This window comes from Malania oleifera, chromosome 1 (genome assembly GCF_029873635.1).
Source record: "Malania oleifera isolate guangnan ecotype guangnan chromosome 1, ASM2987363v1, whole genome shotgun sequence".
Lineage (NCBI taxonomy): Eukaryota > Viridiplantae > Streptophyta > Magnoliopsida > Santalales > Ximeniaceae > Malania > Malania oleifera.
The window spans coordinates 7,527,361-7,549,990 of record NC_080417.1 but is presented as its reverse complement, the minus strand read 5'-3'; positions in this window follow the sequence as shown (position 1 = coordinate 7,549,990).

The window sequence follows — 22,630 nt, the reverse complement described above, 5'->3', positions numbered from 1 at the left end:
TCTAACGATTCCATCAGGAGGTGATGGTTATGTTATCTACAGTGACGCGTCTTTGAAAGGGCTTGGTTGTGTGCTGATGCAGCATGGTAGGGTGGTGGCATATGCGTCCAGAGAGTTGAAAGAATATGAAAAGAACTACCCTACTCACGATATGGAATTGGCTGCAGTTGTGCATGCACTAAAGATTTGGAGACATTACTTATATGGTGAGAAGTTTGAAATATTTTCAGATCACAAGAGCCTAAAGTACTTCTTTACACAGAAAGAGTTGAATATGTGGAAGAGGAGGTGGTTGAAACTCATTAAATATTACGACTGCAACATCAATTACCATCCTGGTAAAGCAAATGTGGTAGCCGATGCACTGAGCCGTAAATCAGGAGACACAGCACAGCTAGCAGCGGTAGTTCAACATCCGATTCTGATGGACTTAGACAGACTCAGTGTGAAATTAGTGGAAGATGATCCCCAGGTGCTTATTTCCAATTTGATTGTACAACCCACATTATATGAAAGGATTAAAACTCCTAAGAGAGATGATCCAGAGTTAGTGGAGGTGCTTGCCAGGATACAGGATGGTCAGGGAGAGGAATTCAGTATTTCTAACGATGGGGCTCTGAGATTTCGCACCAGATTGTGTGTACCTGAAGATGATAGCATCATGAGGACGATTCTAGAGGAGGCACACAGATCTCTATACATTGTTCATCTTGATAGTATAAAAATGTATAGGGATTTGCGAGAGTATTTCTGGTGGAGTGGCATGAAGAGGGAGATAACAGAGTTTATGCAGCAGTGTTTGACATGCCAGCAGGTTAAGGCTGAGCACTAGAGGTCGGCTGGTCAATTGCAGCCACTTTTCATTCCCGAGTGGAAGTGGGACCACGTATCCATAGATTTTTTTACTGGGCTGCCACTGGCGCCGCATGGTCAGAATGACATCTGGGTAATTGTTGATAGGCTGACGAAGAAAGCGCATTTTCTGCCCATTAAGATCAGCTACCCTATGAACCAGTTAGCAGAGATATATATACAGGAGATTGTTCAACCCCATGGAGTATCGGTATCCATAGTCTCAGACTGTGATCCACGTTTTTCTTCACGGTTTTGGAAGAGTCTGCAGGAGGCTTTGGGGACTCAGTTAGCATTCAGCACCGCTTTCCATCCTCAGACTGACAGTCAGACAGAGAGGACCATTCAAATACTCGAGGATATGTTGCGGGCGTGTGTTTTGGATTTTGGGGGTAGTTGGACTCAGTATATGCCATTGGTGGAATTTGCTTACAACAAATAGCTATCAGGAAAGCATAGGTATGGCTCCTTATGAGGCACTTTATGGTAGGAAGTGTTGTTCCCCTTTATACTGGAGTGAGCTGGGCGAGAGGTGAGTTGTGGGGCTAGAAATAGTATAGCAGGCGTACGATAAAGTCCGACTTATTCGAGACAGGATCAGTGCAGTGCAGAGTCAGCAGAAAAGCTACGTGGATACTCGCCGCTGAGAACTGAAATTTGAAGTGGGTGATCATGCATTTTTGAAAATTGCACCATTGAAGGGAATCATGAGGTTTGGGAAGAAGGGTAAGTTGAGCCCTAGGTTCATTGGCCCATTTGAGATACTTGAGAAGATTGGGTCAGTAGCCTATCGGCTAGCTTTACCACCATCTCTATCGAGGATTCATGACGTGTTTCATGTTTCTATGTTAAGGAAATACATCCCCGATCCTTCCCATATCATTAGCTATACAAACTTGGAACTCTGGGATGATCTAGTATATGAGGAAGCTCCAGTTCAAATCTTAGAAAGAAAAGATCAGGAATTACGCAATAAGATGATACAGTTGGTAAAAGTCCTGTGGAGAAATCACACTATAGAAGAAGCTTCTTGGGAGCTTGAAAGCGAGATTAGACAGAAATATCCCCACTTGTTTAGTGGGTCATAGCAATGATGTATAATTAAAGTAATAGTAATTTTATTTTGTTGAGTCCAGTGTAATTGTAATGTAGTGTATAGGATAGGTAGTATTTTGGTTTTTGGGAAATTTTCTTTAATGGTTGTAATCTCCCAGAACTACCCATGTAACCACGGTATTCCTTCACCATAAGTGAGGGAAGGTAATACAATAAGTAGACCCTTTTTCTTTACTGGATGAAAGAGTGAAGATAGAGATATACAGATAATAAATTTCGAGGACAAAATTTTATAAGGGGGGGGGGAGAATGTAACGACCTATAAAATAATGGTATTTAAATAATAAAGAGAGAGAGAAATAGAATCAGTAACAAAAGGAGGCAGTAGACTTCGTCGACGAATACAGAGTGTTTATCGACGATATTGCATTTTAGAGAATATAATTTCAAGGAATTTCCAGGCTTCGTCGACGAATAAAGGAGTTCGTCAATGAAGGTTCAACAGGACCTCGTCGACAAGAAAATACCAAGAGAAGAATGTGCTATTTTGAATTTCATCGACAAAGGGTAAGATTCGTCGACGAATTTCCTTAAGGACTCGTCAACAAGATGACGTGGCTCGTCGATGAATCCTGCAATATAAATAGCCATAAAATCATTTTAATCACAGGAAATCAGCTGTAAACCCTCCCCTCTCTCTCTCCTACGGCCTCTCCCTCTTATTCCTTCAATTTTGGCCCCGTCAATCGCCGGATCTATGATCTGAGGCCACCACGACGTTTCTAGCAGAGTTCTCTTCAAGTCTACTGGAACGGATCGTTGGTGAAACAAAGTTGGAATTCATCCCAAATCTAGGGTAAGGTCTTTTATTTAGTTTTTGGCTTCCTGGAAGTTGTAGGAAATGATGTAGGCCAAGAAATATTGATGTTTTGTTCTGGGATTTATGGTTTTCAGGGTGATGAGTGGAGAACCTTGTGGGTGTTGGACCCGTTATAGTAGGGGATTTTTAGTAGGAAATAGGTAAGGGAAATATGCTATACTAGGTTATTTGAGAATGTTTTTTAGTATAAAATTATAAATGTTTCACCAGAGTATTGTTCTACAACAGAGATTTATGCAATTTATCAAATATGATTAATATGTTTTAAAATTACTGTGTGGCTTGAGAATATGTACCTAGTATAGAAACATGCTTTACAGTATTTTTTAGAGATGTGTTTTACAGAATATACAGATCACTCAATGTATTTTTCAACAATTACAGAAATATCATGATTATATAGATTTATAGTACCATGACATATAAATTCATAGTTAGTTACAGAAACACAGTTGATATAGAGATATAGTTTTCCACAGCGTCATGGTTTATACAGTTATTATAGAATCATGGTAAAACAAATAGCTGTATATAGAGGTGTATTATATAGTATCAAACCCTGTTGGGCCATACAGTTACAGAGCACGGTACCGTAGCTACATACAGTTTATAGAGTGCAACCACCTATTCAGATAATACGTGGTATAAAGGTCAATAGCATAGAGCCCACGAGTGGACAGGTTCCCCATCAAATATGGGTTGAGGAGGGCTGATTAGACTATGGCGTATAGTGATTTATTCCTGGTTTGCCAGCCAGGGTAAATCCTGCCTACGGGCCGCACAACCCTGTCATGAGGGGTTAAATCATGACACACAGTTATCCACAAGGAAGTTTATAGTTAATATTATGTTTATACAGCTTTACAGAAATAGAAAATATATACATATATTAGCAGTATTTTGAATAGAAATCTAAAGTACAGAAATGTTAAGCAAGAGGTAAAAGATGAAGACTATATTTCTAGTACTGTACTTTACAGATTCAGTGATACATGACTATATAGTAATAGATTTTCCCAATATTGTAGCTCAATTGCCACACACTAGTAATAACATATTTCGTCTTACTGAACTTTGGCTCATCCCAATGTTGAATTATTTTTTAGGTGAGCCAATTGGGTGAGCGAACCAGGCTCACAGATAGAGAGGTCACAGTACTGCCCTGTTAGAGAGGGTGAGTATATTTTTGGGAGTATTTTTGTATAGCCCTCACCGGTTGAGGATATTGGGGGAATAGTCAAATATGTGTATTTTGGGAAACCTATTAGCACTCTGGTATTGTATATAATTATATATGGATATGTTTATTTGATTTCCACTTCTTGCTACTTAGGTTAATGATTGGATTCAATCCAGTATGGTACCAGAGCATGTTGAATATCATAGTATAAAAAAAAAAACCCCCCAGTTAAATAGCAGGTCGTTACAGAGGCCGTCCTCTAAATTCTGAAATTTGTCGATGAGGAGATTGTGTTCGTCGACGAACCTTCTTCGTGACCTCATCAACGAGATGACGTGGCTCACTCTTTCTCTCCTCCCTACGACTTCTCCTCATTCTCTCCTTGATTTTGGCCTCGTATACTGCCAGATCAACGATCTGAGGCCATCACGACTCTCCTAGGGAAGTTCTCCCTAAGTCTACCAGAGCAGATCGTCGGTAGGACGAAGTTGGATTTCATTCCAGATTCAGGGTAAGCCTTTTTTGTTGAAATTTGGCTTTCCAACAGTTGTAGGAAATGCAGTAGACATAGAAATAGTAATATTTTGTTCTCGGATATATGGTTTTCAGGGTGTTGAGTGGGAAGCCCTACGGGTGTAGGACCTGATACAGTAGGGGGTTTTAGCCAGAATCAGGTAAGGGAAATATGCTATGTTAGGTACTATTTTGATTCAGTATAAATTATATGTTTTTTAGCAAATTATTATTCAGATTATTTATGCAGTTTCATGGCTTGATAATATTAATGTTTAGTTGTGTGGCATAAGTTTATTATTCCTAGTACACGGTTTCTATAATTTTCAGAATACCATGATTTTCAGTATACGCACAGAAACTTCTATTTTATAGTATTTTTCAAAATATTATGTCATACCCATTTCAAAACCATAACGTTCAATTTATACAATTAATAAGATATTTCAATTATATAGTTATGTAGACATTTTAGATATCCAGTTATTACAGTTTATTCAGCTTAGTATATGTAATGTTATGGTTATTTCAGCTATTGAAAAATCATGGTAAAAATAGTATTTTAGAAATATCAGTTATTTATATATAGTGTTAGACCCTAATGGACCATATTTAGCAGTAGAGCACGGTATCACAGCTATATTCTGTTCAGAGTGCAACCCTTATTCAGATAATAGGTGGTATTCAAAAGTCCAATTCTGCCTATGTTGTGGATAGGCTCCCCATCAGATATGGGTTGAGGGGGCTGATCTGACAGTCGGAGCTCAGTTGACTTACCCTGGTCGGTCAGTTAGGTTAGGTCCCGCCTTCAGGCTGCACAACCTTGTCATGAGTGGTTAATTCATGACTTCAGTTATCCATCTAGGGAATTTTCATAGTTATTATTTATACATATTATGATCTGATTTATAGATGACAGTTATACTTATAAGTATTATCAGTATTATGAATAGAACATACTGAATAATTAGTTTATGTTAAGCTACAGAAGCATGTTTTATATGATAACAGGTATACAGGTTTTCTCAGTTTGTTATATATGGTATATTATTTTAGATCAAATTTTCCAAGTATATGACTCACTTGCTACACCCTAGTAATAGCATGTTTCTTCTTACTAAGCATTGCCTCATCACATTTAACTTATATTTTTCAGCTGATCCAGCGAGGCGAGCAGATCAGGTTTGTAGATAAAAGGGTTTCAGTATTGCCTATTGTTAGAGTGAGTATTTTGGGGAAGGTTTTTCCTTGTATAGTTCTAGTCTCAGATGAAGTATATTTTAAGAGATACAGTTGTGTATTTATACTGTGGGAGTATCTTAGCACTCTGGTATTGTATTGTTTATATATGGTTTCAGTTGTATGGATTCAGTTTCTCTTTGCTTAGGTTGATGGTTTTATATTAATTAGAAAATAATAGAGTAGTGGAATTTCATAGTATTTATTTGTAAAATAATAATAATAATTTAGCAGTTCGTTACATGCGTTGCTCTGAGAAATTTGTTGCGGTTGATACCGCTGTTGAGGAGCTACAACTAGATGATATAGCGGTTGTAGAGGTGGTGCATAAGATTGAGGAACTTGCTGATACCATGAGGAAGATGGATCAGGCTGATCATTCCTCCATGAGAGGTTTAGGTGATCCGTCTATCTAGGATTATAAGTGTTTGAGAATGGCTGATTTTGGGATTTGTTGACCCAATTCCCTGATTGCACCCGATCAGATCTACTCTCTTGCCAAACTGGTAGTAAATGACAATCTTGAGTTATGTGGTCCGAGGTCTCACAGATAGAACAATCCTCAACTTTCACTTTTTTTGATTCCATAACCTCTAGTTTCTTAGACAACGCAGCAAAAAAAGCCTGTAGACTAGTTTCCTCTTTGACCTCGTATCTACCTCCACCACTAATCGTTCTGAGCGGTTGTGCTGCCATTGGTGCCCTTTCATGTCGTGTGTTCCATTATTGGGAACTCTCAGCTAAATAATCAAAGAATGATAGAGCCTCATCTGATTCCTTACTAAAGAACTCCTCGTTGCACATGGTTTGGACAAACTGTTTATATTCAGGGGTTAAAGCAGTATAAAAATAATTCACTAACCTCCAAAATTCGAATCCGTGATGTGGACATATATTCATCAGGTCCTTGAATCTCTCCCAGCTAGCTTGGAATGTCTCGTCACCTTTTTGCATGAGCTGACTGATATGCTTTTGCAGGTACTGGGTTCTCTGAAAAGGAAAGAACTTATGTAAGAACTCACGTTTCATTTCAACCCAACTAGTAATAGAGTTAGGTCGCAAAGAATTAAACCATATTTTTGCCTTATCTTTCAAAGAAAAAGGAAACAGGCGAAGTTTGATATACTCATCTGTTCCGACCCTATTAATGAAAGTGGTGCAGACCAACTCAAAATCTGTCAAGTGTTGGTATGGACTCTCAGAATCCATCCCGTGAAACTGGGGTATCACAGATAACATGTCATGCTTAATTGTGAAATTCGGTGCATCTTGTGCTAACACAATGCAGGAAGGTGTAGATGTGTGTGTGGATTGCAAAAAATCTTGAAGTGTACATGGTGCAGGTGTAGCCATGACTTCCTCAAAGAATTGTTCAAACAGATTGCTCAAATCAATTTCAGAATCACTCGTAAAAAATAACAGGAGAACAATCAGATTTTGTACTCTATATGTCACTACTAGTGCTAAGTGAAATTTTAGACAGTCTATTCGAAAAAACTCAGACCCAAGGCATCAAACATCAACACAAACAACAGAAATTCACCAACATAGCAGCAAACAAGCATGATAAAATTTTTTTCAATTTTTTTAATTTTATTTTTTAAATATTTTTAATAATTTATTATTATTATTTTTATTTTTTACAATTAAAAAAATAATAAAAAAAAACACAAATTTTGAAATTAAAGCTGGCACTCCCCGGCAACGGTGTCAAAAACTTGATTCACTCGAAAAATGAGCAGCTCGGAAGTTATCCCAAATATAGGAGTTCTGTCGTGTAATATTTAGCCCAAAGGTCAGATTGTCTCCTCAGAGAATGCAGTTTAATCTCAAATTTCACATAATTTCAATTAGAAAATAAGAAAAACAAAAGGTCACTGAACACAGTTCAGATTCAAGTCTTGGGATGTTTGAGATTCTTTTTAGGAATTAAAAGAGCACGCAAATTAAATTCTAAATCTTAACACGCACTAAATTGATATTGAGAAACATAAATCCTGTGTTTAAGAAAAAATCGAAACCTACGTTGAACTTTGAAAGAAGATTAAAAATGATAACTTTAACACGTAATTAAAACATGCAACTCTAACAACCTCAATCGAACATAAAAAAATAAAAATAAAAAAGCCTAAACTTTAATACAACCAAGAATGAAAATTTAATTCTTTAACAATTAACGATAATTGGAAACACGATAAAATTCGAACTTTAATTAAGATACACTTAACTTAAAGAAACCCAACACAATTTTATTCTAAAACAAAAAAAACAACTTTAAATCCTAAATTTTTTTTTTTTCTTTTTGGTATTTTTTCCTTTTTTTTTTTTCAAGAAATCAAACCAAACTTAAATCAAGCATAAATTAACTCAAGAAAAAATTTAAATCTAATGGTAATAAATAAACCTCAATGATAATACCCAAACAAGATTAAAAATTGACACTTTAATTAAAAGTCTACCAAAACAAATAACAATTATTCAAAATTTTAAAAGCAATAACAAAATAAAACTAAAGGAAAAGAAAAGAGAGAGAGAGAGAGAGAGAGAGAGAGAGAGAGAGAGAGAGAGAGAGAGAGAGAGAGAGAGAGCAAGAGAGGGAGGGAGGAGGGGAGGGAGAGAGAGAGCAAGTTGGCCGTTGGAGGGAACTGTAACAGGGGATGACTCTCGAGTCCTGGGTAGCAGCTGGTGGTGGCAGGAACGAAGGAGAAGAAGGCAGCAGTAGGTAGCATTAGTGGGCCTTGGTTGCTGAAGCAAGAATAAGAAGAGCGGCCACAAATAACAACTATAGCAAGGAGGTCTCTCAGCTGGGAGGGTAGCAGTGCAACACACAGCAACAGCAACAACAGCTGTTGTGGGTACTCATGGGTAAAGGCAAGGACACCGAGAGGGAGAGAAGGGAGAGGAGAGAAAGGGAGGCATGGAAGAAAGGGAGTTTGAGAGGAGAGGGAAGAGAGAATTCGAGAGAGTGAGGGAGAAGAGGAGAGTTAGAGTGTGAGAGAGGGGGCCGGTGCGGCAAAGAAGGAGAAGGGAAAAGAGAGGAGGAGCTGGGGTGACCTACTGGAGAAGAAGAAAGAAGGGAATAAATAATGGAAGAGGGGGGAGGGGGGAGAGCCCTACCCAGCGCTTGCCTTCAAGGACCCGACTGCATGGTTGGGTCAAATCAACATTTTTTTTTCTTTTTTCTATTTCTTGTTTCTTCTTCTTCTTTTTTTCTTCTTTTTGTTTTTTAGCAAACAAGGGCTATTTTGACCATCCTAGAGCCCGTATCTCTCGAAGAGATTAACACAAAAGTTGTAGATAATCTTCTTATATTTTCAAAGTATTTTGAACTGTCTCAATTGGAGCTCGGATGAGAAAATTACGCACAAATTACAAAGTAGCGTCGGTTTTAGCTTCCAATAATCGTCCTACGATAAAAAATACCAAAAGTTCATAATTTACTCAATAAAATCCAAATATTATAAATAGGACACTATGTTAAAATATTAAGAGTAATTAGATATTTAATTGAAAATATAAGCCTTAATGCATGAATTAAAGCACTTAATTATGCAGTTTAAGCGCGTAATCAGCAGCAATCACAAACCAAAGCCATCGATATTCCTTTGGCCTGAATTCTATCATCTTCTACCAAGCATCTAAACCAGGATTCTATAAACACATTGATATTCTTCTGGGCAATAGAGAGTGCCAAAACTAGTCATTCCACTCAAAATTATCACTTCGGCTCCTCACTGCCACCCATGCCGTTTTTGTAGAGAACTTATCATCAAGGGTAGGCTTCCAGATGAATATATCCTGATCACTTTTACTAGCTAGCACATTATGCAAGATTTCCAATGTTCTGTCGGTCCCAACCAATTCCATTAATAAATTAGAGTTCTAGTTGTTATTCAGTAAGCAATCCTTAATACACAGCTTCTTGTTTGAAATATCCTTAATGTGCATCGCTAATGGGCCTGATGTAAGCCACCTATCGAATCAAAAAGAAGAGTTCCCACTACTCACCAAAATTTCAACATTATCCATAACTTTCGGAATGGTGGTCATCAATGATTTCCAGAATCAAGAGTCATTTGGTCTCCCCTTCCTTATTAATAAATATTCATTTCTGCAATATTTAGCCCTGAAAAAACCTGACCATAGATTGTTAGAAGTAAGCAGTTAGAAGGTAAATTTCATAAGAAGCGATCTTTGGACTTCTTTAAGATCTCTTAAGCCCATACCCCCTTCCGAGGTGGGTTTACAAATTTTCTCCCAAGAGCACCAATGAATCTTCCTTTTACCTTTCACCTCTCCCCATAAAAAATTAGCAAGAGGAGAGTTGATGCGAGAGAATGTGTCCTGTGAAAAATTAATAACCGACATCAAATGTATCGGCATGCTAGACAACACATGTCTTAAAAAAAATCAATCTTCCATCTTGCGAGAGCAACTTCAATTTCCACCCTGCAATTTTCTTTCTAATCTTCTCCACAAGAGGCTCCATGATCCTGGAAGACAATTTCCCAGAAACCAAAGGTGCACCCAAATACGTAACTAGGAATTTACCTTCCATGAAACTCGCGATTCTCAATAACCCACATTTCCGAGCAAGAGTAATGTATTTCGAAAGGAATAATCCAGACTTTGTTTTGCTGATTTTTTGACCCGACAACTTCTCATACATCTCTAGAGTGTAAACCAAATTTCTAATAGACCTTTTCCCACCATTTGCATAAAGAAAATGCAAAACCAAAGGGACCCCAATCGGATGATTAAATTGTCAATACAACCTGTCTTATAGTTTTTCATAATCAACCTTGTCAAAACCTCCTCCATTATGATGAATAAATAAGGAGAAAGTGGATCCCCTTGCCTCAAGCCTCTAGTTGATTGAAAAAACCTTTTAAAAGTTCCGTTCATCATAATGGAAAACCACGGGGACTCGACATAATTTTTTATGAGCTTGCAAAACCTCTCAGAGAAGCCAAAAGCCTTAAGAACCTCCAAAAGAAAATTTCAATTCACTCTATCATAAGCCTTAGCCATATCTAATTTTACCATCACATTGCCGCCAGTTCTAGAGGTCTTTTAGTAGATATATACTTTTTCTTTTTAAAGCTGGTTTTAACTTACTTTCCCTTTTGGCATGCGTTGCATATCTTGTCTTTTATGAATTTGGTATTTTTTAATTCTTTTACAAGATTTTTCTTTGACAATTTGGATAATAAGTCCATGCTAGCATGTCCTAACTTCCTATGGCATAGCCAACTCTTGTCATTCATGGCTGCCAAACAATTTATGTTTTGATTTGTTAGATTCTCAAGATTTATACAATAAACATTATTTATCCTAAGAGCTATAAAAAAGATTTTATTTTCTTTGGGATTTTGAATAACGCATTTTTCTTTCTTAAAGGTTATTTCAAACCCTTTGTCACTCAATTGGCTTATGCTTTAAAGATTGTGTTTTAAACCTTCTACTAATAATACATTATCAATAGTAATAGAAGGTTCTTTACCTATTCTCCCGATGCCAATGATCTTACCTTTGGCATTATCACCAAAGGTGACATATCCTCTATCCTTTTTTTTAGTGATGAAAACTTCGTCTTATCACCGGTTATGTGTCTTGAACACCTGCTGTCCAAGTACCACTTGTTCGTTGATGATGTTGTCCTAAAACATACCTACAATGAACAAATTATTGTGTTAGTTTTTGGAACCTAAATCCTTTTAACTTTTTTTTTTTGTTAGTTCCATTGTTGACTTTTCATTCTCCTTGTATTTTAACATACTTCCTTTTTAGTGGGCAATCAAACATTACATAACCTTTGGTCTTGCACATATAGCAAGTAGTGTGTTCATGTTTGTTGTGTGAGGAAAAGCTAGCATAGCACTTGGCTTCCCTTAAAAAATATCCCATGTATAATTTCTTATTCTTTTTGTTTGTTTTACCATTGTAACCTATTCCTTCTTTATTCCCATGTAGCCTTTGCTGTCCAATCATTTTTTCAAAATTATCTTTACCTTTTGTAAAATTATATATAATTTGTTCTTTATCTTCTACTAATTTCTTTAGTTCATTTATTTCTTGATCCTTTCTATTCAAGTTTTCTTTATGAGTTTTGCCGAATTCTTGAGTTACTTTACTTACTTCTTCCTCTAACTTCTCAATACAAGAATCTTTTTTCTTTTTCAATGGTTTTAAATGATTCAAGTTGCTTCAAAAGTTCTTTATTTTGATCTTTCAAGGTTATATTTCTTTTGGAAATTTTTATAAATCTTTTATGTAAGGAAAATAATTCAGCTTGTAAATCTTTGTATGAGGGCATACGATCACATGACTCGTCATAAGATTCATTGCTAGATTCGATTGAAGAGTAGTAGGAATTTACCTCTTCATCATTTGCCATGAAGCATACATTTTCCATCTCTTGTTCGCTTGATTCGTTTTCAATTTCACTGGAGCTTGAGTCATCCCAAGTAGCCTTCATAGCTTCCTTTTTTTTCTTCTTGTCTTTCTTAAGCAAAGGGCAGTCCGGTTTGATATGTCCTGGTTTCTTACAATGATAGCATATAGGAGGTTCATTTTTACTTTTATTTTCTTTTCTACTTGATTCTACTTTTTCAAATTTTTTTTTGTTGAACTTCTTATGAAATCTTTTATTGCTTCAATAAAACTTTCCTAGTCTCTTAGTGATGAATGCTAATTCATCTTGATCTAAGTCACTTAATTCACTTTCTTCTTCGCTTGAGCCGTGGCTTGATGCTTTTAGTGCAATAAATTTCTTATGCTTTGGTTCAAGATTTCTTTCTTTTAGAGCCATTTCATAGGTAAGAAGTGATCCTATGAGTTCATCTAAGGAGGTAATCTTAAGGTTTCTTCCTTCGGTAATTGTTGTAGCCTTAGGCTCCCATATGGAGGGAAGGCCTCTCAAAATTTTCCTAATCATTTCATAGGTGGTATAAGTTTTTCCTATGGCACTGAAGAAATTAATTATGTAGGTGAATATTGTGTACATACTTGATATGGATTCATATGAATTCATCTTGAATGCTTCATATTCGCTTGTTAACATGTCTATTCTATTGTCCCTAACATCAATAGTTCCTTCATATGTAACTTCTAATTTCTCCCATATTTCTTTAACTGTTTTACAAGCCATGACCCTATTGAATTCGTTAGTGTCTAAAGCACAATACAAAGCATTAATAGCACTTGAGTTTATTTGAAGCATCTTATAATATGAATTGATCATATTCTTTTTCTCTTTTGGAATATGTTTTCCATCTATTATTTTGGTGGGAACAAGGTCTCCATCCACAACTACTTCTCATGCTTTCCAATCCATGTGTTGGAGATAGATTTGCATTCTCTTTTTCCAAAAGGTGTAGTTGTGTCCACAAAAGATTGGTGGATGAGTTAAGGATTGACCCTCTCCAAAAGGAGCTACTCCTATGTTAGCCATTTAGATCTTTTTATAGCTTCTTGTTAGGAATTTGCTATAACCTGTCTCTGATACCAATTGAAATTAGGATAGCTTCCCAAGAGGGGGGGGGGGGTGAATTGGAATTTTAAAATTATTTTAATTTTAATTCTTTATTTTATATCAACAATCACAACAAGTAAAAAAAAATTCAACCACAACCAATCAAGATAATCAAAACTCAATTTTTGTATTAATAGCCCTGTAGTGAATTGTAAAGTACGTTGAATTTATGTAAGCCCTGTGTTTATTCCAAACTTACAAATCTTCTTTGTATTTAGCTTTTAAACAAAATTTTAGATTAATAAGTTTAGGTTGATCAACCAACGTAGTCCTTTTCGGTTTCCGCAATCAATGCTTATCAAGCCAAAAACAAATTATCCTCCGGTCAATTTAACAACTATTCACTCAGAATTAACAATTTAAACCATACACGTAGGTTGTAAGTATTGTTCAAAAAGTAAAGAGTAAGGAAGAAGAGAGAGACAAGATTTTAAAAGGTTTGGCTTATACCTAGCCTACGTCCTCGCCTTTGGCAAACCACCAAAGGATTCACTAGTTCAGTTCCGTTGACGGGTGGAACAATACCGATTACAAACACTCCTTCCATTAGGCTAGAGCCTGCCTCTCCAAACGATATTCCCTCGTTTGGTCCAACGATTCTACAACCTTGAATCGTCTATGAATAAGAACCAAGATAAAGAAGATTTTGTGTACAAGAAAACACTCTCACAGCAGAGTATGTTAGTACAACATTCAGCACAATAATACTTCAAAGTAATTCAAGTATAAAAGAATTTGAAGCTCAATACTCAATATAAATCACCAAATATCTTCCAAAATTTGAAAGATTCTGACTTCGAAAGCTTTACTTCGGAGTTTGAATCAGTAGCAATTTAGTAGTTGAACACAAGAGAGTTTGAGAGCCTTTGAGAACTTTGATTGCTTGAAAATTTCTTGGTGTCTAAAATCTTTGAAGTTTGGGGCTATTTATAGATGTTTAAAAGCAATTCCTTATCCCCAAAGTTTCCTTGAAGTAGTTTTCAAGTTTTTCAAAATAATAGTATCCAAAAACTTCATTTAAAAAAATCTTCCTATTAAGAATTTTTAAGCCAACGTTCGAGTGACAGTCGCTTGTCATAAAACAAACTCTCAACACAAAACATTGGCAGTCGCCTGCTAGAACCAAGGCAGTCGCTTGGCATGACTACCCAGGCGCCTGGCATATTTAGGCAGTCGCCTGTCATGCTACTGTCTCTTTGAAAAATCCTTCACTTAATTTGGCAGTCGTCTACCACAATAGGACAGTCGCCTAACCCTTCTGTTTTTCAAAAAAATTTCTTTTTCAAAACCTTTTATTTTCATTGATTATAAAAGTATTCTTTAGAGTTTTCTTAAAAATATATTTATAAGTTTCTTGAGAGCTTCAAATCAATTTATACTTAAAATTAACTTGAAGTACTTACATTCAGAACATCCTTAAAAAAAATTTAATCCTTTGATCTTCAATTTTGTTCTTCCATCATCTTTGAGTCTTCTATCTTTTCTTTGAGCCTTCATCAAGTTATCTTTAATCCTTATGCTTTGCAAGATCTCTTTTTAATCCATAGACTTTATCATCCTCTTTAGCTTTGTCACTTCCTTTAAGCTTTGCCTTTTTCTTGAAAAACTTTCACTTGAACCACATTAAACATATCATGATTTGTTATCATCAAAATAAGAATTGTAAGCCTTATTAGGCCAACATGGCCGAACCTCGATAACATTTTTGTGTGTCACTCTTACCTTACTGCTTTCTAGTGCATGTGTGTTTGATTAAATTGTTTTATTTACTTTATCGTAAACATTTACTTTACTTGCACTAGATTGAGCATAGGGTTGTGAATATACTCGTGTTAGGAGATTAACCTAGGGATTAAAATTTAAAAATACCAATTCACCCCCTTCTTGGGATCACGGTAAAGCTAACACTAGTGGAATAATATGAAGAGAGAAATTGTCTTGTTCATGGAGCAGTGCTAGACATGTCAGCAAGTGAAGGTCGAGCATTAGAGACTAGCAGGACCATTGCAACCACTTCACATTCTTGAGTGAAAGTGGGAGCACATCTCTATGGACTTCGTCACGGGGTTGCCACCAGCACTACATGGGTAAAACGCCATTTGGGTAGTTGTTGATCGTTTAACAAAGGCTGCCCATTTTCTTCTAATCAAGGTTAACTACTCCATGAATAGGTTGGCAGAGTTATATCTTCATGAGATAGTTAGACTTCACAACGTGCCAATGTCCATCATATAAGATAGGGATCCACAGTTCACATTCCAGTTCTGGAAGAGTTTGTAGAGGGCCTTGGGTTCTTAACTGACTTTTAGTACAATGTTTCATCCTCGAACTAATGGACAATCAAACTCTGCCATTGGTTGAATTCACTTACAACAATAGCTACCAGGCTAGTATCAAGATGGCACCATATGAAGCATTATATAGTCGAAGGTGCCGATCTCCACTATATTGGGATGAGGTTGGTGAAAGGCAAATTTTGGGGCTAGAGATCATACAACAAACTTCTAAGAAAATCAAACTCATCTGGAAAAGAATTAAAATAACTAAAAATCAAAAGAAGAGTTATGCTGATACCTATCGATGAGAACTAGAGTTTGGTGTGGGGGATAATGCATTTTTGAAAATTGTGCTACTAATTAAGGGAGTTATGAGATTTGGGAAGGAGGGCAAGCTAAGCCCTAGGTATATTGGGCCATTCAAGATACTGGAAAGAATTGGTCTAGTTGCCTACAGGGTAGCGTTACCCCCAACATTGTTGAGGATCTATGACGTGTTTCATGTGTCTATGTTGAGAAAATACCTCTTGAATCTGTCGCATATGATAAGTTATAAGTTGTTGGAGCTTGGAGACACCTTATCATATGAAGAAGTACCAGTTCAGATTCTAGACCAGAACGAGTAGGAACTTCATACCAAAAAGATCTCATCGGTGAAAGTACTCTAGCGTAATCACGCAGTTGAGGAAGTTTCATGGGAATTAGAGGAGAAAATGCATTAGAGGTACCCACACTTATTCAACTAGGCCTAGCACAAGGCAGGTAAGTATTTGGTTGTTTATAATAAACTTGTTTAATTTAAATCTATTTGTATATGGTATTAAAGTTTTGAATGGTTTTAGGAGAACTTTTACTTGTAATCTCCTAGAAACCTTTGCCGCAACCACGATATTCCTCTGTCATAAGTGAGAGTTATTAATAAAATTGGGATGGGGCTGCTATGTGGGTAGCTGTCGGCTCTTATGTAGTGCGGGGTTACCATTTAATGGAATTCCAGAGTTGGGTTGAGTATTGATTAGCAAATTTCAAGGACAAAATTTCTATGGAGAGGATGATGTAGAGACCCAGAAAATATATATATATATATATATATATATATATATATATATATATATATAAGGAATTTGGTTTGGTGCAGACTAAACCGTCAACGATTTGGTGAGTTCAGGAAAAATCATCAACGGTTTTGATTTACTGAGAGTCGTTAAAGTAAAAACACTGTAAAAACAATTTGGTTAAAGAACAAACTGTCGATAATTTTTTCTAGCACAGTAGCCTACAAATAGGACTTAAGCTCATTTTTTTATAAAATTTCTCTCTCTTCTAGGACTACAAATCCTCTCTCTCTCTCTCTCTCTCTCTCTCTCTCTCTCTCTACTTAATTTCTCTTCATTTTTAGGCCAGATTGAAAAACAAATGCCACTGTAGGATCCTAGCTCCGATCTTTAATACTTTAACCGGAGTGGAATTGTCGTTTGGGCATCTTAGGCATCACTCCAGGGATAAGGTAAGGGGAATAGATTATGTTAGTTATTTTTATAAATTTAACCGATTAAAAAGGAGTATGTGATTACATGAACATTATATATGATTTTTATGAATATTCAGGCATATGGATATGGTGATTCTGATTATATATATGTATTTGGGAAAAAAATAAAGTGAATAAGGTAATCATCTCATTTTTCTTATTAAACATGTATTTTGAGTTATATAAAATAATGGAGATGATCATACCCTTGTTTTCAGTGAAATATATTTTTCCTGGGCAGTTAATTACATTATAAATTATCACTCAAATTGTGTGGCATGAGGACAGTTATGATATGATGGCTTTATACCGATTATGATATGGTAGTTTTATACTAAGATATGAAATTACGGTTTTATACTAATTATGATATGACAATTTTATATTGAGATATGAAATGACAGTTTTATATCGATTATGATATGACAGTTTTATATTGAGATATGAAATGAGATCATATTACTATTTTATGTTATAAATGGTACTATATGGTATAAGAATTGTGATGGACCAATTATGTTAAGAGCACGATATTGTTGCTAGGGGTGAGCATAATTCGGGGAGACCCGAATTAACGGATTTAATCGATCAAAATTGGTCGGTTCGATTTAGGCAAAAAAACTAGTTCAACCGGTTTAGTTGGGCTTCTCCAAAATTCGGTGAATTGGGTTTCGGTTCGGTGAATAGGGAATATAAATTCGGTTAATTGATTAACTAATTTGAATAATTAATTAAATTTCAAACATAAATTAATATACGCCCCTGCTAGCTGCTGGCAGTTGTTGATTATTGAAAGGAAAAGCCATGTAACTATTGCCTGAACCTGCTGATGAAATCATCGGCCCTAGTGTTGACCCCGTCATCCGCCTCCCCATAATGCTCCGTCGCTCCAGCCTTCCCCTCCCTCATGGTGGCCATCTGGGGGCTATCAACGACATCGCTCTCCTTGAAATTCACGAACACCGACTTTGCACTCGCCGACTTCTTCAGCTTTTGCGATAGCCTCACCGGGGATTCACCGAATGCCGACCGGGTGTCAGACTTCACCCTGCTGACACAGTGGCCCTTTATCATCCCATAAACCTCGTCCATAGTTTGTTGTCATTCTTCTTCTTCCTCTTCAATATCATCTACGATGGCCTTTGGTTCCAGGGCTTCGACAACTTCCGATGCCGATTTGATGACTTCCGATGTAGGTTCGACGACAGAGGGGAGTGGGGTGGGTTTCGGGGATCTGTAACTATAGAGGTTGATGGACTTGAGCTGCTGTAGGATGAAGGGAGATCAAGGGAGCTGATGGCGCGATGGTGAGTTGGAGAATTGGTGAAAAATGTATAATTATATTTTGTTTTTAATAATTAATTTTTAATCATTTTGGTTAAATTTGGTTGACTGAATTACCCAAACAGGTAATTCGGTTGAGCGAGGTTCAGTTAACATCCCTTATTCGGTTGGTTTGGTTAATGGAAACGATTAACCAAAATTTTCGGTTAATTAACCGAATTTCCACGAACCAACACCCCCTAACCATTGCTAGTATGATATGTTAGTGCCGCTACGCTGTTGAGAAAGTGTAGGCAGTTGGATAGTCAATTGGGCCCGAGAAGAGTAGAGTACCCCCTAGAGTCCGGACCAAGCTGCGTAGGCCAATCGTGCTTATAGATGATTATGTTTGACTTAGCATGGTGGTAGGCTAGAAATAACTAAGTCCAGTCTTCGGACTGCACAACCCGATCAAGTAGGGTTATTACATGATGATATATGAATGTCCATTCAGAGGAATTCTTTTACGTGTATATGATGATTTATGTAAGCAGAGAAATTATCAAACTAAAGCATGTTTTTGATAAAAGAAAGTATGTATTTTCAAATGTATAGGTGTGAGTACAGTTTTACATGATTTCTCAGTTAAGGTTAATTATTTAATGGATACGTTTTTACTACACTAAAACTCATGTTGCCACACACTGATGATAATTTATTCCGTCTTCTGAGAAGTGTCTCACCCCAATAGCTTTTAACATTCCAAGAAATCTAGGGAGCTGAGCTTAGGGAGCTCCGAGGTGGGATTAGATAGTTTTTGGGTTGAAGTGTTTGCGTGACACTGATCTGTGTATATACTTTTGTATATTTTGGAATGTAATATTGTCGTTAGGAAATGCTGATGTAATGGTGTTGGTTTAGAACTCTGGTATAGTTTTTGTGGTTTGATGTATTTCCACTACATGTTTAGTATGAATTATGGACAAGTGTACTCGATACCCCACTTCGAGTTTGGGTTGTTAAAATGATGGTATCAAAGATATATGTATAGAGAATAGCACTCCAGGCCCCACTGGGTTTGGGGCATGATACTTATGTCCTAGTATGCATATGCAATTTGCTTAACTCTTGCTTAGTAAACATGTGTGAAATAGAACTGCAAGAGTTACGATAAACACTACCTCAAACCCTACCCATTACATATGCATCTACATTAGCTTCCTTGGATGTGCTTGAGTTCTTTCGAGTGAGTGTTCATTTTGATCTTTCCTACTCAAACGTCTACTCAGTCCGATCTTTGCCTTTGATCCAGTATCTTCATATATTTTTCACTTGTACCTATACTTAACGTGATATGCAAAGATAGGATACACTTAGAACAAAAAATATGTTAATATCATCAAAACACATTAAATATGATTATGTAGCCATTAAGGCTAATAATCTCTCCCTTTTTTATGACATCTAATATATAAATTTTACTTAATCTTTGCATTTGAGTTTGTACTTATCATTACTTGTTATGAAGAGATTAATTTACCTAGAACCACTATTGGGTTGTTATCATCAAAACATGGTAATTAAGATCATGTAGCCACCAACGCTAACAATATCCCCCTTTTTGATGATGACAAACCATTGGCATTCTTACAAGATATTATTGAAAGCTCCCAATTAATTTATGCATTTTTTTGAATAAGATAAAAGTTTACTCCCCCTTACTATATGCATATAAGGCATAAATAAATCATTCAATTTCATATTCATTGGAGCTATGCAATTATTCAAACTAGAAAGTTCATTTTATATTAAGACAAAACAACAAATTAACCGAACTTTCATTAAAACAAATTAAGTAACAAATCTAAACTTCCATTAAAATCGTTTTAAGCAACACTGCATATTTGCACTTAATACTCCCACCTATAGTACCCAACTTATAGCACCAACCTATTTCTCCCCTTTTGATCATCATCAAAAAGAGAGGAACTATTATTGTAGCTTAAAAAGCTTTTGGTGATAGGAGACACGTTCTCTCGATTAACCACTAATGGGAGGAAACCATAAACTAAGATTAATCTCCCTAAGATTCAATTTTATGCAAAATATGCTGACTATGCATATTCATAAGTTTTACCAATATTTGTTCATATGACTAGGGAAAACATCTCTTATCTATAAGAGATGGGTTACTTAGGCATGCTTTTGAGAATTTAATTGAAAGTAAATGACCTAGGTTGTTTACCTCAGAAATACAAGGTTTTTCTATTTATCACCCATAAATTTATTCCTAAAGAACAACCATTGAATAAAGAGCTTGTGAGGGTGTGCATGCTATTTCATTTCATAAACAATAGCCAATAATTTTAAAGGAATAAAACCAATCAACGAGAATGTATGTAGTTTAAAAAGATCATGTTGGTCTTAACATTTGAACTCATCAATATTGGCTTGATTCTCTAAAGTTCTCAACACAGTAATCATAGGTTATTATGCGTAAACTAGGATTGTATACCATGAGCACTATCTACAAAAATTTTAGTAAGTGTCTCTAATTTAGCACTATGTAAATTCAATAAGCCAACACATATTCCTTTTTTCCTAGGTATGATTAAATCTGCCTAAATCCTATTTTCTAATCCTAGGTTCTAAAGAAGCAACAGTTTAACGAGATTAGGTAATTTTTTTAGGTACCCATTCTTCCTTGGGTCTTAAAGGGTTTGTTTTCTTAACTACCCATTCTAGCTTCCTTACTTTGCCTTTGGCACCTCTAGAAGGGCAAGAATAATGAACGTGACCTTTCTGAAAGTAGAATAGTGATCTCAAGAGAGGGGATGAATTGGGTTATTTAAAAATTTTAAGTTCTTATTAAATTCTTGTACTTAGCACTCACAGTCAAACTTAAGTAAATCAATCAAATATCGATCAAAACACACAACAATTTGCTAAAAAGTTAACAATCCAATCAACCACACAATACCAACAAAAATAACCAAGAAGTTGCAACTCTTTGAATTTCTTTCAGCTTTTGTAGTTAGCCTTGTAATTTGTAAGCAAGTCTTGCTTTTGGATTGAATTTTATTGTGTTTCTCTTAATTAAGATTTTTGCAAATTAACCAACGTACTCCCTTGTGGGTTTCCGCAAACGGTTAATTGAAACATACTTTCTATAGATTAAGAGTCTTCTTGGAATTCAATGTGTAAGCCCTGCAACCTGCACTTAGTATACACAAGAACATATATATATATATATATATATATATATATATATATATATATATATATATATATTATGCTAAAATTAAAAGAGTAGGGTTGAGAAGAACACAAAATTTTACGAGGTTCGGCTTATCCCCAGCCTACGTCCTCACCTTTGGTCAATTCTACCAAAGGATTCCACTATGTATGCTCCTTTCCGAGCGGAGCAAGCCATTTACAATAATCCCTCTTTTTCAGGAAGAAAAGCCTCTCCAAGCAATCAACCCACGCTTGGTACATCGATCCAAATTAGCTTTGAACCGTCAAAATACAACGAGAAGGCTACAAGAATCTGAGTACAATGAAACTCTAAAAAACAGAGCAAATTTGTACAAGTTAGAGCACAAAATATACTTCAATAAAATAACAATATAAAAAGTATGAAGCTCAAGTATAGAGATCACCAAGGGTTCTTTTAGCGATTGAGAAAAATCAGTGTTAGAACCATAGGTTGATGATTTAGCAGCAATTTCAGAAGGTATCTATCAGATGGAGTGTGAACAATTTAGAACTTTGAGAGAGATTGAGAGCTTGAATGCAAGAATGTTGTGTGATTGCTTGGTGATTAATTTCTTGGGATTAAGGGAGTATTTATAGGTTTTTTTAGGATTAGTTTCCTTGTTCCCCAAGTTACTTGGAGTGTCCACCAAGTTTTTATAACATTCATATTTGAAAAACTAATTTTTAAAATTTTCTCATTGAAGTTTAAAAATTCTAAATCCATGGAGTCAGTCGGTTGGACAGGGGGCTGAGACCCTTCTATTTGCTAGAAAATAAATTCAGTAAATTGTCAGGTGGTTGACTGAACCCTGTTCAAAAATGTCAGTCGGTTGGACATTGTTAATCGGTTGAGTAAGGTCAGTTCATTTTGTCAGTCGGCTGGGCAATTTATTTAACTGTTGTATTCTTGTCAGTCGGTTGAGTAAAGCTAGTGCAATCTGGTCAGTCGGCTGACTAGTCCATTTTAAAAAAAAAAAAAAAAAATTTTCAATTTTGATTTGTAAACCCTTGTAATTTAAAAGACTCAAATGTAACTTTACAAAATCAT